Genomic DNA, 6,014 nt, shown 5'->3' on the forward strand with positions numbered 1-6,014 from the left:
CATAATGGAGGATACTAAGATGACATTGGGCATGAGAACTATAACTGTGAAGCACTTCATTTTGTTCCTCCACTAGTTTATTGTGTTGTAGTAAAACATTTAGCAGAGAGTTATGTTGAGTAAATGAATTTGGAAAATCCTAATTTTTTCCTTCCAAAATGCTTTTTTTTTTTTTTAAACACTAAACATAATTGGCAACTGTAGTAGACAGTCCTCAAAAGGTATAATTTATTTCACAGTTATCTCAGGGTATGAAATATTGTACTTTCGTTTACAAAATGAGATTTAACATCAATAACCATTAATCAGTGGAAGAATTTTAGCAGGAAGTAAAAAAAACAAAAACTTGTTTAATCAGTTTTTAATTCACATTTTAGCTTTGCTTAGTAAATAGTTTTATCGCCATATCACTTTGCAGCCATATCTTGTTTGCTATCAGAAGCTAAGCTCAGGGTTGGATGGTAACCCTGGTGTACCTTGTCTGAATCTAAAATCATTTAAAGTATTCTGAATATATGGGTGTGGCAGGCTGGCGAGTGGATAGAGGCCCAGAGACAGACTGCAGTTCAAAAAAAAATAACTATTTTATTATAAATAAACAAAAATAAAGTGCACAAGGGCAAAATAACAGATACTCAAACACAAATAAAGCAAAAACAAAACTCACAAAAATAAAGTTTCCAGGCTGGGCAATGCCTTCACTGGATTTAGAAAATTCAAAAACCACAAAACAAACACCAACCTGCTTCCTCAGCTCCCCCTCCCAAATGAGAAGCAGAGGCCTCCTTTTATATCAGGTGGCTGGGCGCTGATTGATCGTTAATCAACCTAATCAACTAATCAACCCCAGCCACCTGAACATAATAAACCCAGGCAGGTAGGGGAAGTTAACCCCATCTCTGCCAATTTCTAAAGAGCAGAGCTTTGCTCTGCCACAATGGGGCAGTACCCTTACCTCAGCTTTACAGTCTACAGGGTCTTGTGGCTCCCATCCTTTGGGCATATCTTGTGTAAGAGGAGGTGAAGATGCTGCTGAGGGAAAGGATGTTGGAACAGAGTTTGTTTTATAATCTGGTGAACTCTCAATACTATAAATGGAACCTGAAAAACGAAACAGAGATATCTTGCAAATTAAATGTAAACCGATCCTTATAAATATTGATTTTTATTTTTTTGGTGGTGTGGGGGGGGGGGGGGGGGTTGTTTGTTTATATAAAATAAAAAAGTTAAAATGCAATTACATTTTATATTCATACAGTATGTATGTGTGTAAATTCAAAGAGACTTGCAGAGGTTGGCTCACATTAGTTGTCATGGCTACCCTGCCTTGAGCTCCTGATGTGGTGGCGTCAACTCACCATTGAGCCATTATTGGAATTCACTGTACCAGATGTGCAAAGAATGCGCACCATATACACATTGTAGTAGAAATGCCAGGCTAATCTATATTTGCATCAGTAACATATAGATGGATTTGAATCATCCCAGTGTGATTTATTGACTATATTACTGCATGCATTAAAAAATACTGTGAAGCAGTTAGGGTGGTAATAATAAGATCTTAATCAGCATGTGTTGGTCATTAGTTAATCTAAATAATATTATCTAAACTGACATTTTACAAAACAAAGCTCTTCAGCAGTTCTGAATATGTAAACTCTGCATTCAGAATTCACATTACTTTCTCCAACTTTGTTTTTCCACTTGATTGATGTACAGTGCCTAGCATAGAGGCCGCCTGGTTCTTTAATTAGATTTAGAATTTTAGATTTAGAATATTCTTAATCCTTGGAGGTCCATCATTTTGCTGAAGGTAAATGTTGTCTTTATTTGTGAAGCCTTGATAATACAATAGCTGTGCTTCAAAGTGAGCATTACAGACAAGAGTATATTGCTGCAGTTTAAACTGTAAGTTTAGAGTGTGTGAGTGTGAACTGTATTAGTCAGTCATCATCTGACCTTGGATGTACCAGAGTCTTTCCTAAAGTGCAGTGTGCTGCTGCAGGTCTATACTGTGGGTGGCTAATTTTAATGGATGTTCTTTATATTTTGTCACATGTTATTAAGCTTGAGATTAGACGTGTGTTGCTTTTTACTGTTTGAAAGCCTATAATAACAGAGACAGCTACAATGATAGCAGGCCATTACACAAATTGTGCAACAGATTTGCACACTAGCATACAATTACATATACAAAAAGAAAATACATTACAAATGTTGGGTACAAGACAACTAAAAAGCTCTCTGGTCCACGTTGGTCTGCATTACAACTCCTCAGAGAGTCTGGAGGAGCCAAACTTAAGCATTTTGTATATGTTACCATATACAAAAACGATTTAGTGCATAGTACAGTAAACAAATAAACTAACACAAGACAAGGAGTATATGTATAACTACACATCAATGATAACTATTTGTATATGGTTTTGAATAGAAAATATGGATAGCTAGCCCTTTCTTCACCATACACCGAATCCCATGGTTATACAAGAACCTCAACTGTGCCAAGACCATTGATAAGTGCTTGTGACAAATTGCCTGCCCTGTGTGTATTTTTTGTTATGTGTTAATGTTGGTGTTTAGTCATTGGTACACGGGATATAAACCGGTCTGTGTAACATGAGTGTTTAAAATGTATATTTGTATTTTGTCACGAGGATTGCACAGCACTTCACGTGCAAGTAAAAAGTAATAATATGTGAGCACGGGGAATTGAACTTTATCAATTCACATACAGTAGTACCGTGACTCCAATTGAATGATTGATTAGCAATCAAGTCTCGGTACAGCTGCATAAAAGCTGCAGGTTTTCACCCACTCGGGGTTGTGTGTTCGTGAGTGGAGAACAAGATTGGAGATGGAGGTAATAAATAATAAAATAATAGCGTAAAGTTAAAATATCTGCTCACCGTGTTTTGTGTTTTGGCGAATGTGCTGTGTCATGTGTTTTTGTGTTTGTTACAACTGTTGCTTTATTGATGTGAAGAAGCAATGAACCTGTATGAAATAGAAGAAATTGAATAATAAAGTGATAGCTAAAGCTTATGATAGGATGGGGATGCCATGGGTAGGGATATAAAATTGGGTGGAACTAATCATTTAATGTATCATGACCCCGACAGCACAATGCTTGGCTAGGCTGCCCTCTTCAGGACACATTCTGAATAGGTTTGTTAACAAGAATAGCTTTTTCAATCGCTACTCCAGTCTATTATTGACTCCTGTTTTCCATGTTAATGTGTTTAAAGACTGCAGTAAATTTTACATAGGCACCTTAGTTTCTCAAAGTTTCACCTCATAAGAACATAAGAACATAAGAACATAAGAAAGTTTACAAACGAGAGGAGGCCATTCGGCCCATCTTGCTCGTTTGGTTGTTAGTAGCTTATTGATCCCAAAATCTCATCAAGCAGCTTCTTGAAGGATCCCAGGGTGTCAGCTTCAACAACATTACTGGGGAGTTGATTCCAGACCCTCACAATTCTCTGTGTAAAAAAGTGCCTCCTATTTTCTGTTCTGAATGTCCCTTTTTCTAAACTCCATTTGTGACCCCTGGTCCTTGTTTCTTTTTTCAGGCTGAAAAAGTCCCTTGGGTCGACACTGTCAATACCTTTTAGAATTTTGAATGCTTGAATTAGGTCGCCACGTAGTCTTCTTTGTTCAAGACTGAACAGATTCAATTCTTTTAGCCTGTCTGCATATGACATGCCTTTTAAGCCCGGAATAATTCTGGTCGCTCTTCTTTGCACTCTTTCTAGAGCAGCAATATCTTTTTTATAGCGAGGTGACCAGAACTGCACACAATATTCAAGATGAGGTCTTACTAGTGCATTGTACAGTTTTAACATTACTTCCCTTGATTTAAATTCAACACTTTTCACAATGTATCCAAGCATCTTGTTAGCCTTTTTTATAGCTTCCCCACATTGTCTAGATGAAGACATTTCTGAGTCAACAAAAACTTCTAGGTCTTTTTCATAGATTCCTTCTCCAATTTCAATATCTCCCAGATGATATTTATAATGTACATTTTTATTTCCTGCGTGCAGTACCTTACACTAATCACCTCATCATTTACTGAATTGCTTAAATGGTTTCATGTTATGTACCATATTATTTTAGTTATAGTGCAAGTCTAATGACCAAGCTCCACTGCATACCCTTTACACTCCTAATTGCTTCTAGAGGTCAATATGATACAGCGTTATTAGTATCACTGGTTCCCAGACCTAGATTGTGCATACATTTGAAAATTTACAATTCTTCATCACAGGCTGTAATAGAATGTTAAAAATGGGAATAAACATAAAATAAATTAAACAGATGTAAGTGAAAAAACCAGTGAAATCCTGCTGAATAATGCTGTAGCAGGTGCATACTGTACAGTAACTCCAATAAAATGTTATGGCCATACACTACAGCCATACATACCTACTGCTTCAGGAATGAAGCACCCTGTCATTAGAAAACTATTTTTTCTCTTGTCTGCCCCTCCTTAAATAATTGTGTTTTTCCAACACTGTTACCACAGCAGTAAGGTTTTTTTTAGTGTGTTTGCTATTTGATAAGACCTCTCATTGTATAACTATAATGTTATCTGTACTAACATCAGCTACGTGTAAATTTCACTGTTCATGAGAAATCATTTTCATTAGCTAAATATGTTTAAATGCAGATTAAGATTTATCTTCAGAGCATTAAGAAAATGTTATCGTAGTGTAATGACTGCGTCCCGGGAAGGTTCTGTGACTCAGGGTCAATAGTTCAGTTGCAGTAGGTGTTCAGGGATGTCAGTGGCGACAAGATTTTGCAACAAAGAAAGGTGTCTTTGGACTTTCTTTTCTTTTATTATTTGTCACAGTCTGAGTACTACTTTGCTGCTCAGCTGTAGCTGTACCACCAGCTGTTAAAGCAACACAATGTTAACTGTCCAGTGCAGTCCTGGGTTAATAAACCGTGAATTTGAGAACCTGAAAATCCTGTGTGAGAGCAACACTACAGTATATTATATGTAGTTCGAACAGTTGCCTGGTAGTACAAGTTACTACAGTGTCATTAACAGTACAAATAAAAAGTATTGTAACCTTCATCACGTTCTACTGTTGCTCTGGCTTGTTGTGATGTGACTGTCAAAATGGCTGTTCTGATTGGGTCAACTCAAGGGTAGGGCCAATAGCATTTGTGTGTGTGGGGGGGGGGAGGGTTCCGCATCCTTATTTGCATAAAAGGGGATGGAGCCCAGGAAATAAAAAGGGTCTGTGGCCCGCAGCCAGTTTAGGTCTTTGTAATTGGAAGCAGTATTGCTGTGGACTCTGACCCTGCTTGCCAAAGCGGCAGCTCGCTTTGTTTCTTCTGCCGCCGCTACAGTATTTTGGCTTAAAATATTTGCTTTTAGTAATTAATGTTTTTGTACATTACGTTTATAAGTATCTGAATGTAACTTGATTTTCAGCAGAGGCACTGTGAGATTATTTTAATCGACCGGCCCATGCGATGGCTGCAGCGCTGAGGCTGATGTGCTGAACACGTTGTACATGCTGAATGGGTTGCTGTTCTGAACTTCAAACCTGCTTCGTGTTCCCCATTTTCGTGTTTCGGTACATATGTTATAGAATATCTGCCACATACAGTACTATTTCAAACAGACATTCTAGCTATGCAGTCAACCTGTATTGTTTTTCATAATTGGACAAGTGCTGCATTTGGTTGTGATACTGTTTCTGCATAATGCCATTATTATAAGGGTATCGAAAACACACACACACACACGCCTCGTTTTACAATATTAACGTCATGCAAATCAAGCAAGTTAATTTATCAAACATATCTGCCTGGGGAAAATAATTCTACTACCACGAGCGTGACATTCATTTGCCTGCTCTAAATGGGCGTTGTCTCTGCTCGGTACCCCTGCACCACCTTACCTGTAACTACGTAAAGTGGGTGGGGAGAAACAGTGACAACATTCTGGCAAACACTAGTAGTATTGCCATTACAAAAAATAACCAGGTGCA

The sequence above is a fragment of the Polyodon spathula genome, chromosome 2 (genome assembly GCF_017654505.1).
Source record: "Polyodon spathula isolate WHYD16114869_AA chromosome 2, ASM1765450v1, whole genome shotgun sequence".
NCBI classification, from domain to species: Eukaryota; Metazoa; Chordata; class Actinopteri; order Acipenseriformes; family Polyodontidae; genus Polyodon; species Polyodon spathula.